The 10,304-nt window shown below is 40.5% G+C and overlaps 1 long non-coding RNA gene across 1 annotated transcript in view; it reads right to left on the bottom strand.

The window, feature by feature from the left end:
- Positions 1-4,801: 4,801 nt before the first annotated feature.
- Positions 4,802-10,304, bottom strand: part of LOC112925708 (uncharacterized) — a 44,984-nt gene continuing 39,481 nt past the window's right edge. Inside the window, exon 4 of the long non-coding RNA XR_011996212.1 lies at positions 4,802-4,966. This is a non-coding gene — a long non-coding RNA (uncharacterized lncRNA). The remainder of the gene's footprint in view (positions 4,967-10,304) is intronic.

Here is a 10,304-nt window from a genome sequence, read left to right as displayed (position 1 = left end):
TCTCTCTCTTATTAGCATTTCTTTTTTTCTAAGATTTTATTTATTTATTCATGAGAGACACACAGAGCGAGAGGCAGACACAGGCAGAGAGAGAAGCAGGCTCCATACAGGAAGCCTGATGTGAGCCTCGATCCCGGATCCCAGGATCATACCCTGAGCCAAAGGCAGACGCTCAACTGCTGAGCCAGGTGTCCCTCTTATTAGCATTTCTAATGAACTTGAGAGGATGGAATATATATGGGATATATATATATACATACACACAAAAAAAACATGTATACACAGACAAACATGTATGTATATGTATGTACACACACACAAATATCTATAATGCTATTTGGCACTGGTGGGAGAGAAGAGGGCTGATGCTCTCTATCAAAGCTGTTCTATGCCTTTCACTGTATATTCTTTCCTTTGCACTGTGCCTGTGTAACCAGAGGTGGTCATTGTGTTCCAAAAAACTCCAGTACCAGCAGCCTTGTGTGGCTATGAGTTCCAGAGGCCACATGTTAAAAAGGTTTTATGAAGGGACACCTGGTGGCTCAGCCGGTTAAGCAGCCAACTCTTGATTTTGGCTCAGATCATGACCTCAGGGTCCTGAAATCGGGCCTCATGGGGGGCTCCACACTCAGTGGAGGGTCTGCTTGAAGATTCTTTCTCTCCCCCTGGCCCATGCTTTCTCTCTCTCTCTCTCAAATAAATAAAATTTTTAAGGGGGGGGGGGGAGATTTATGAAGAAAGAACATGTTTTTTTATATACCTACTCTTCTTTTAAATGACTTTTGTTCATGGCAGGGCCAAAGAAGCCAATCATCATCTTGGATTCTTTGTGATGTTAATTACCTTTTCCATTTATCATTTCTGAATTATTCTGCTTTGCAGACCAGCTCACATTCACTGTTGTCAGTTCTCTCTGTGCATAAGCCCCAAGTGTGAGCATCACTGCTCTTTTGGACAGTCACAATTTCATGGATTTAGATTCCTAAAGGCAAGTGACCAAATCTAGGCTCATCTTCCAGATGTCCAATGTTCACATTCTAACACTATCATGCTTTAGGTATAATTATAAGTCCTCTAATTAAACCCTAAGGATCCTATTTGTTTTTATAGGCAGCAGTAACAACCCAGGCAGGCCCCTTCACTCTGTTATTCCCCTGTCTGGAATTACTAGTAGAGTAAAAGTTGACAATTAAATCCAAAATTACAGTTAGTTACCGTGGTAAACTATCTATGGATATGTGTGGTTGCTGTGATTGTGCCCGGGGAGCTGCCATAAATTTCATTGGAAATGCATGTACAGGACACCCAACTTTCTAATTTTCTTACACGTGTTTGGAAAGACCCATTAAGTCGATGGAAATGTGTGGCCACTTGCTAAATTCTCTAATTTCACAGTCTATAAAATATTATCTAGCAATTCAAGACCTACTTGGATATCATTTATAATCAGGGAGAGGAAAAAATCTTTTCCACTTTACTTATGAATAATTATTCTTCAAAAAAGTATTATCTCCTAAAATATATAGTGTTTAGCTGAAAAGAATATATAAGCAGATGCAGGGAATTTTGAATATGAGTTCCCTTTGAAAAGATCACCAACGGAATTGGTAGGACTTGGAATTCATAGGCTGAGGCTACTTGGTCTCTCAAGGCATCTTTAGCCTCTAGACTTTCATGGAATATGGCAAAGCAGAAATTCTGCCCATGGCTAAGATCCTCAACATGCTCTGAAATTTGAAAGATAGTTTCCCTTAGGCTCAATCACCTGAGGACCTTAGACCAAGGCTGACTCAGCTTAATCTTACCTCTAGGGCCACACCTTTTTAAATCTCAATCATAATCATTATATTAATACTCATGATCATAATCATAATCAAATGTTTATTCATTTATTTAATCTCTGTAGTCAATCTAGGATGCTATGTAAGCCCACGTGTGTGTACACACACATACACACACTATGTAATAAAGAAAACTAAAGCAGAGTGATTAAAGAGTCACAGCTGGTGGGATGCCTAGGTGCTCAGTCAGTTAAGCAGCCAACTCTTGGTTTCAGCCCAACTCTGATCTCAGGATCATGAGATGGAGCCCCATGTCAGGCTCCTCACTCAGTGAGGATTCTGCTTGAGTTTCTCTCTCCTTCTTCCTCTGCACCTTCCCCTCCTCTCCCCCCCCCCCCCCATTCTCTCTCTCTCGCTCTCACTGAAATAAATAAATAACTCTTTAAGGAGAAAAAGAGTCACAGCTGATAATTAGGGTCAGGAGCCAGGATGAATCCAATCAACAAACTCTTCTTGGTTTGAGAACAGCTATGGGCAAGAAATATATATTGGCATCTCGAAACTTTTTTGATACAAGTATATATGTATATATGTATATATACATATATGTATATATACATGTGTGTATATATACATGTGTGTATTTATCTGATTATCACATTTCAAATCAGCTTATCCCTTTATTCCCGCTGAGTTAAACTGACAGATTTAAAGACTTTGTAAGAAATTAAGCTTTCATTCCCACCCCCTTTTTTTAAAATTCCAAGTTGACCATGGAACACAGTGTAAGAAAAAAAAAAAAAAAAAAAAAAAGCACCTGGAACAAATTTAGCATAACAAAAACAAAATATCATTTTGACAAGAAAGTCCAGACCGTGACACCAGTGGGCAAAGTCAAAGAGAATATAGTCCAAAGGGGGAGGACACTGGCCAACTTTCTCCAAATCAGCACTTAAAGATGGTGATGGTTCATTAAGTCAACCCAAGAAAAAGCTCCCTAAATATCGCTAGGATGAAAGTGATTGTGTATAGTCGCTTTCTTGAGCTCCTGCCCCCAGTACTAGGTTAGTTGTTAGATAACCCTAAACTGACTCAGGAAGGTCATAAAAAAGAAGAGAGGGGCAGGTGAACTCAAACTAACTGAAAAACACCATGAAAAGTTAAGATAAACAAGTGCTTGGCTAGATGAGGGCAGACTTTTCCCAGGCCTTTGGGATAACCACATGAGGAAGGCCAGGTGTGGGGAGCTCAGCAAAAGGTTGTTGCCTCACCTCATTTAGTTCCCAGAGTTGCCCGGTCACACATATCTTATCCACAAGAATCATATCCTTGCAGGCATATTCAAATCCTTTTAAGCAATCATTTTTCCCATCTCTAAGCCTCTATTCAAGTCTTAACTCTATTTTGAAATACTCTCCTCTCTCACATCTAGACATTCATTTCATGTTAAGTCACCAAGGAATCTATTCAGTTTTGCAGTCTCATTACTTCATGAGCTCTTCGATCAACAGAAAAAGGCAAAATGATTTTCCCCAATATGACATGTGTCAGATCCTTCTTTTACCAATAAATGCAGGCATTCCTTCTCTTACTTTTTTTTTTTTTTTTTGGCTTCATCTATTCATTTGTTCATTTGCTATATCCTCCTTCATATTCGCTTTGCACTGTTTCTAACAAAGCACTGCATGGAAAGAAAGAGTTCTTGATCAATATTTTTGATAACATAGTTTAAGGGTTCCCCTATAACTTCTCTTAGTGTATAATATGCATATTATTGCCATATGACTATATGATCAATGGATCTAAAGAAAAGGCGCTAACGTAGGGTGATTGGGAGAAGTTATCGAAGCCACATGCCTTCTCTACACTAATAGTCACACAATAACTGAAAGTGTAGCTATTGTGGACAGAGAAATCTTTCACATTTCTAAGATGACATATTTGTTTATCAGGTTTGGGAAGGAAATATTGAAAAAAATGCGTGATTCTGGTCAATGTGAAAGTCATTTACTGAACAGGGAACAGACACTGGAAAACTACGTACATTCATTTAATGACACAAAGAGTATGTCTAATCCTTCCCCCGCAAAAAAGCAAAAGTTAGGTATTATTCCACCCATCATTTTATGAGTGAGAATACCAAGGTCAGAGTGGTTTAATGGTGAGCCACAGAGCCAGCTTTCTGCCAAAGTCTCTCTGGCTACAAAGCTGAGACCACACACGGCAGCCTTCAGGCCAGATCTGGCCACAGATACGTTTGATTTGGCTTACAGTGCATTTTACTTAATATTTGACTTAGTTGTCAACATTTTAAAATTGGAACTCTTTCATCAATATTAGAGAATTTCTGTTTCCCTGCAATGTATGTGCTCACCTGAATACAGTCGGACAGAGTCAAGGTCAGCCCCTTTAGGGAAGCCAGAGACCCCTGTTGTTCATGTTAAACATGGCTACAACCAACTACAGAGGTGTAGTTGGTTGAGCATTTGTGATTTTATCACACACTAGGCATCATCTCTCATTCACCTTACCTGGGTGGCCCCGAAGCACCCCACATTTCCATCCTCACTTTGAAGTGTGTGTTCTCCCAGAGGAAAAGCAATTCCTAAAAATTTTCTTTGACCACATTTGTGTTATGTGTTATTTGTGTTATTGTGTTAATCCAGGTTTCCTTATCCTCATTCAAAATGCTGCTTGAGCTTTGGTCTTATACCCAGTGGGATAGCCAAAAAATATTTCATTATTTGAGAAAATCTCTTCTAACCAACAACAAAGATATTGGGAGAAATCCAGTACCTTGTGTTGGCAACCTTCTGTCTCAGCCACTGGGTCCCCCTGGCAACAGCATTCCTTCCCATCCTCTTCAGCAGAGAGGAGTCATTCTCCCATGCTCTGGGAACCTCAGTGTCTAGGACAAAAAGTGATTCCCACTAATGCATCCAGACTGCTATTCCATAACTTTCTTCAAAAACACTTCGTGTTTTAAAGATGTACCCACCTTTGTCAACTCTGAAAATTACCTAATTCCCAGCTTGCCCTGAGGATTTCTCCATCTGGCTCGTAACACACCTCTTCACTCCATTTCTGCTATTATCCTGGGTGACTTTCGCCACCCCATACCATTTAACTACCTTTGTTTCTTAGGGCTCTGTCCTCTTCCTCCTTCCACATCAATGCTTGGATTGCTGGAGAAAACAGAAACCAGGCCACAGAGAGTTAAAACCATGACTCTTGTCCCTAAAGAGCAGAAAACCTGTGGCAAACTATGTAGTACTTCATTTTACCCATTCATTTCCTTAAAATATTTCTAAAGTTCAGAAAAGTGTTCTTCAAAAACATTATGAACTAAAATGTACGCAGAATACTAGTGTAACCACTGACTTTAAGGTGGCAATATTATTAGGATGACTGTGATTATCATTAGGCAAAAATAAACCCTGATTTGATTTATCCAGTGCTCAAATAATAGTGCATGGGCCACCATCATGTGTCAGAGTTATCCACATTTTTGTTAAAAACAGTCAAGCGTCTGCCTTCGGCTCAAGTCATGATCTCAGAGTCCTGGGATCACGAGCCCCATGTCAGGCTCCCTGCTCTGTAGGGAGTCTGTCTGTCTCTCTGCCTCTGCCTCTCCCCACTCATTCTTTCTCTCTCTCTCTCTCTCTCTCTCTCTAATAAATAAATAAATAAATTCTTCTTTAAAATATTTTTAAAAAAATAAAAACAGATTCCTGTGCCTCACGCAACAGGTACTGAATCAGAATCTCTGCAAAAGCCACTTGGAAATTTTCTTTATTTAACAATCTCCTGTGATGAATCTCATATACAAGGTTTGAGCACCACTTTGTGTGTGTGTGTGTGTGTGAGAGAGAGAGAGAGAGAGAGAGAGAGAGAGTTTTTTAGTGCCCGTGGGTTATGGGTAATAATAAAGTCTGCTCCCTTTCTTCTGTTACTTTGTTAAAAAGTTTACGGCTCTCAGCTCCAAGAAGGGTCAGCGGCTGTTGGTACCGAAGCCCTCCATGGGATTTTGACCAGCGCCGAAGGAGAAACTTGGCATTTGAGGTCTGCCAACTGCAAGAACTAGAGCTGAAATGATGAAGTGAGTTATGGGAACAGCACTGGTCACTGCCCAAACTTTTTGAAAGCTTTCAGGGTGAAATGAAGAAATGGAAACTTTCCTCTTTGAAACACAAAAGACAAATGTGAACTGAAGGCGATTTTGGCAACTCAACTTGACACTGAACAAAGTGAAGACAGTATGAGTTTCTCCAATAAAAAATAAAAAAGCTGTTTTCAAATTGACCTAAGATGATTGAAAGTGGAAAATATTTGCTATTTGGATTATTAGTTTGAAAGCAAGTGCCCCAGGAAATATTTTGCAATTTAACTTAAATGGTAAGAATGTACATTTTCTTGGACTTCATTAAAGAATTTGTCTCTCCTCTGCCTTTCTATTAGGTTGAACCATATGCATTGCCAACATTTGACCATCTCTGACGTAGGAACACAGCCCTTTCTTCAGTTATGCTAACAGCACCACTGGTATTTTCCCAGTTCTAACCCCATTAGCACTCACCTGGACTATTAAATAGTGTCCAAGAAGAAGGGCCTCATCATTCTCACCATTTCTAAGGGGCATTAAGGACATTTGAGTAGTTAGGCAGCCATCACCACCATCTATCTCTAGGATGCTTTTCATCTTGCAAAAGTGAAACCCCAGACCCATGAGATAATAACCCCTGTGCCCCCTCCACCAACCCCTGGCAGCCACCATTCTATTTTCTGTCTCCATGAATTTGACAACTCTAGGTCCCTCCTAGAAGTGGAATCATACAGCATTTGTCCTTTTGTGACTGGCTTACTTAGCCCTCTGTCCTCAGACTTCATCCATGTTGTAGTAGGTGTCAGAACTTTCTTCCTAAGTCCCAATGATGTTCCATTGTACACATAACCCCTCCCTTCAATCAAATCTGCATGCTTTGAAAATAAATTTCCTACAGCATCATGCTGCTCCCAGCTTCTCATTGCTGGATTCAAGGACCATAACAATATAACCCTTACTCAATACCATCAGATAATTACATCAAACCCATTATTATCCAGCCCTCCCAAAATATATTACATTCTTTGAAAACATTCTTCCTTTCCTCCCTCTTTCATTCTCTTTCACAATGCCTAAAGTGCCTATTTCCTCCTCTCTTTAACAACCTCCCCACCGGCCCTCTCCAACCTGCCCCTCACTCACCTCACCCTCACTCCCCCACATTTCCTCCATAAACATCCCTCACTCAGCTTTTTTCATCCACTCTCCTAGGAATCTCTCTTCCACCCTTCTTGCCTTAACTCCACCCATAGACTGATGGTCCCACATCTCTTTCTCCAGACTACACGTCTATTGTGGACTTTGACTCAGATTTGCAACTTCCTGATGGCCTTCTTCACCTGGCTAATCCATTGGCACTTCCAACTCAATGTAACTAAAGTTGAATTCATTGTCTAACACAAAACCTGCTTTTTCCTTATCTAATGGCCTCACCATCCATCTACTCTGTATCCTACATCAGGAACCAAGGAGCCAAGTCAAACTTCTCCATGTGCTGACTCCCTACAGACAAAGGAAAGCCCACTAACTCCACCACCTACATTTTTCTCAAGCTTCTCCTCTCCTCCCATCCATTCTGCTACTGTCTTAGTTCAGACCTTCCTCTGTTCTCCCATTTGTGCCCTCCATGCCATCCTCCATACCACTGCCATTGTAATCATTCTAAAATGTAAACCCAAGCCTGGCATTTCTCCATGCAAAGCTCCTTAGTGGCTTTTCCTACCAATTATGTTTCCTAACATCCATGCAACGTCCTCCATAATCCCAGTCCTTCTCCAATCATGTTTGCTGCCAATTTCTTGCCCCCCTATTTACTCTCCAACAACCTAGAATGACCATGGTCCCCCAACATTGGGTGATTTCCTGCCTCCTAGGCCTTTACTCACATTGTTCCATCTGCTGAGCACTCACCTACCCCAACCTCCCCCTATATCTTTTAATCACTACACTCAACTCAAGGAGACATTCCCCACCCCTGCTTTCGGTTGGATGAGATGCCCTGCTCTGAGCACCCCTGTGTTACTAGGACAGTATACTATGGTGGTTAAGAGCCTGGGGCTTAGGGATCCCTGGGTGGCGCAGCAGTTTGGCGCCTGCCTTTGGCCCAGGGCGCGATCCTGGAGACCCAGGATCGAATCCCACGTCGGGCTCCCGGTGCATGGAGCCTGCTTCTCCCTCTGCCTGTGTCTCTGCCTCTCTCTCTCTCTCTCTCTCTCTCTCTCTGTGTGACTATCATAAATAAATAAAAATTTAAAAAAAAAAAAGAGCCTGGGGCTTATAATTAGAAAAAACTGGATTTGAATTCCATATCTTCAACTTTCAAACTTTGGGTCCTCTCCAGTTTATTTAACTTTTCTGAGTGCTAGTTTTCTCATCTTAAAAATGAGGACAGCAATACCTACCTCATAAGGTTACAGTGAGAAATAAATGGGAAAATGTGTGTAAAGTGTTCCATAAGCACTCAATAAATTATTTTATTATCCCGTTAGAGCCCGAGCATATCTCTATCATTACATATATAACATTCTAATTACTTATGTATCTGGTGCCTCCAGTAGACTGAACTTATCTTGTTCATCTTTGTAACCCCAGACAAGGTACTTGGTAAATATCTCTTGAAGAATGCAAGAACGAATCCCACCCACCTACTCCTATGTTCACATAGCACTGTGCCTTTCCCTCAAGGCACAATATGACTTAATAACACTATGAAATATGTCCTAACTCTTCTGTTAGATTCAAAGTAACCATGTCTTGCTCAATGAATGTACATCTAATTGAATTTCAAGCTTTCAAGTGTTGATTCTGTTTAATAAGATAATGGTTTAAAATAGTGAGCTCCATAACTACAATATAGAAACAAATAAATAAACTAAAAATCTATTACTTCATTCATCTTTAGCCCCTTTCCTTCCATTAGCTCTATGCCCTGACCAGGCTGAAATTTTATCTCCTCAGATAAGCTGCTTTTGTCTCTGCCTTGGAACCTCTCTGAAGGCAGCTCCCTGTGTCTGAACACTAGGGGCCAATCTAAGATCTCAGCAGTTTTCAGAAAAGACTTTCCTGACCCCCAGGCCCAGTTCAGTCATTTGTAGTTACTCTCCCAAAGCTACATGTTCCCCCTGGAAAATGAGAAGATTCTTTGTGTCGGAGAAAGTCTCCATCATATTTCTCACTTTTTTCCTCATCACCAAGCCTATAGTCAACACTCTGCAAACTCATGTTGCCCAATTAAATGGACAAAGCTCTGAGTTTTAGCCTTCCTCTGTCATAGACACTGACACATGCTAGACTGAAAAGGATTACACAGAAGTTACTTTATGACTAAATTCTTAAAGACCGCATTACAGGTGACAGAAGGCAAGGCAATATCATTTGTTCTATAGGCGAAAAGACTGGGGCAAATGAAAAGGTGACCTCTATATTGGATAAAAGTGGGTTTTCAGAATGATAAAAGCCAAATATGTTCGTGGCTTTCTGAAACAAGATAGATATGATTACATAATGGGCAAGAAGGCTGGAGTGGTAGTCAGGGGGTTGATCTTCAGGGTCTGTGGCAATGATTAGTAGATCATTTGTATATAGGGATGACATATCTGGACAACCGATCCAGATATTGCTCAGTTTATGTAATCAAACATATGAGAGCAAAAGAACAAGTGGTGAAAGTTGCCTCAGTGGAAAATCATGGGCGCTCATAATTTCTAGACCTATGTTGGTTTATAGACAGAGCACTTTTTTTGAAAAGAAGATTGTATTTCCTCAAAGAAGAACCTTGCAAAACTACTACAAGAATGTATGGTAGATATTCACCAATATCTTTTAAAAAGCATTTACCATCTATGTTAGGGTAACTGTGCATTGAAGAAATACCCAAAGCTTTCTAGGTCTGTAAGATATAGAGTCTGAACTGACATTGACACCTTGGGTGCAAAACCCCTCTGTGATCCTCCAGTTAGAGTGGAGGCATATGGAGACCTAATAGTAAATGAAATTCCAACATATGTCTGCTTTTTAGTGAGTCCAATGGGTTCACAAACCCACTGTCTCTGAGTTTGTAATCAGAATAGATATACTTAGAAGTGGTATAATTCTCACATTGGTTCACTCAGCTGTGGACTAAGAGATATCCAAGCAGAATCCCCTGAAACTTCTTCCTGCCCTAGCCAAGAGGCTAACTCAGAAGTAATACCACATCCTAGTAGTAGTTTTAGATTAGTCCTCAAAGACTTAAAGGATCCAAGGGTGATAATTTTCATCATATCCCTATTCAAGGGCTACTGTAATCTGAACCAAGTGATAGCTGACCATACTTGGTGTCTTTGCTGCAACAAAATATCACAGTTTATGACATCTAGTTTGTGGATTTTAATCTAGTGAAGGCATTCTTCTCCTTCAATAAAAAAGATTAAACACAGATC

The sequence above is a fragment of the Vulpes vulpes genome, chromosome 13 (assembly GCF_048418805.1).
Source record: "Vulpes vulpes isolate BD-2025 chromosome 13, VulVul3, whole genome shotgun sequence".
Taxonomy (NCBI): Eukaryota; Metazoa; Chordata; class Mammalia; order Carnivora; family Canidae; genus Vulpes; species Vulpes vulpes.
The sequence above is the reverse complement of the archived record's forward strand: the minus strand, read 5'-3'. Positions and strand labels throughout refer to the sequence as shown.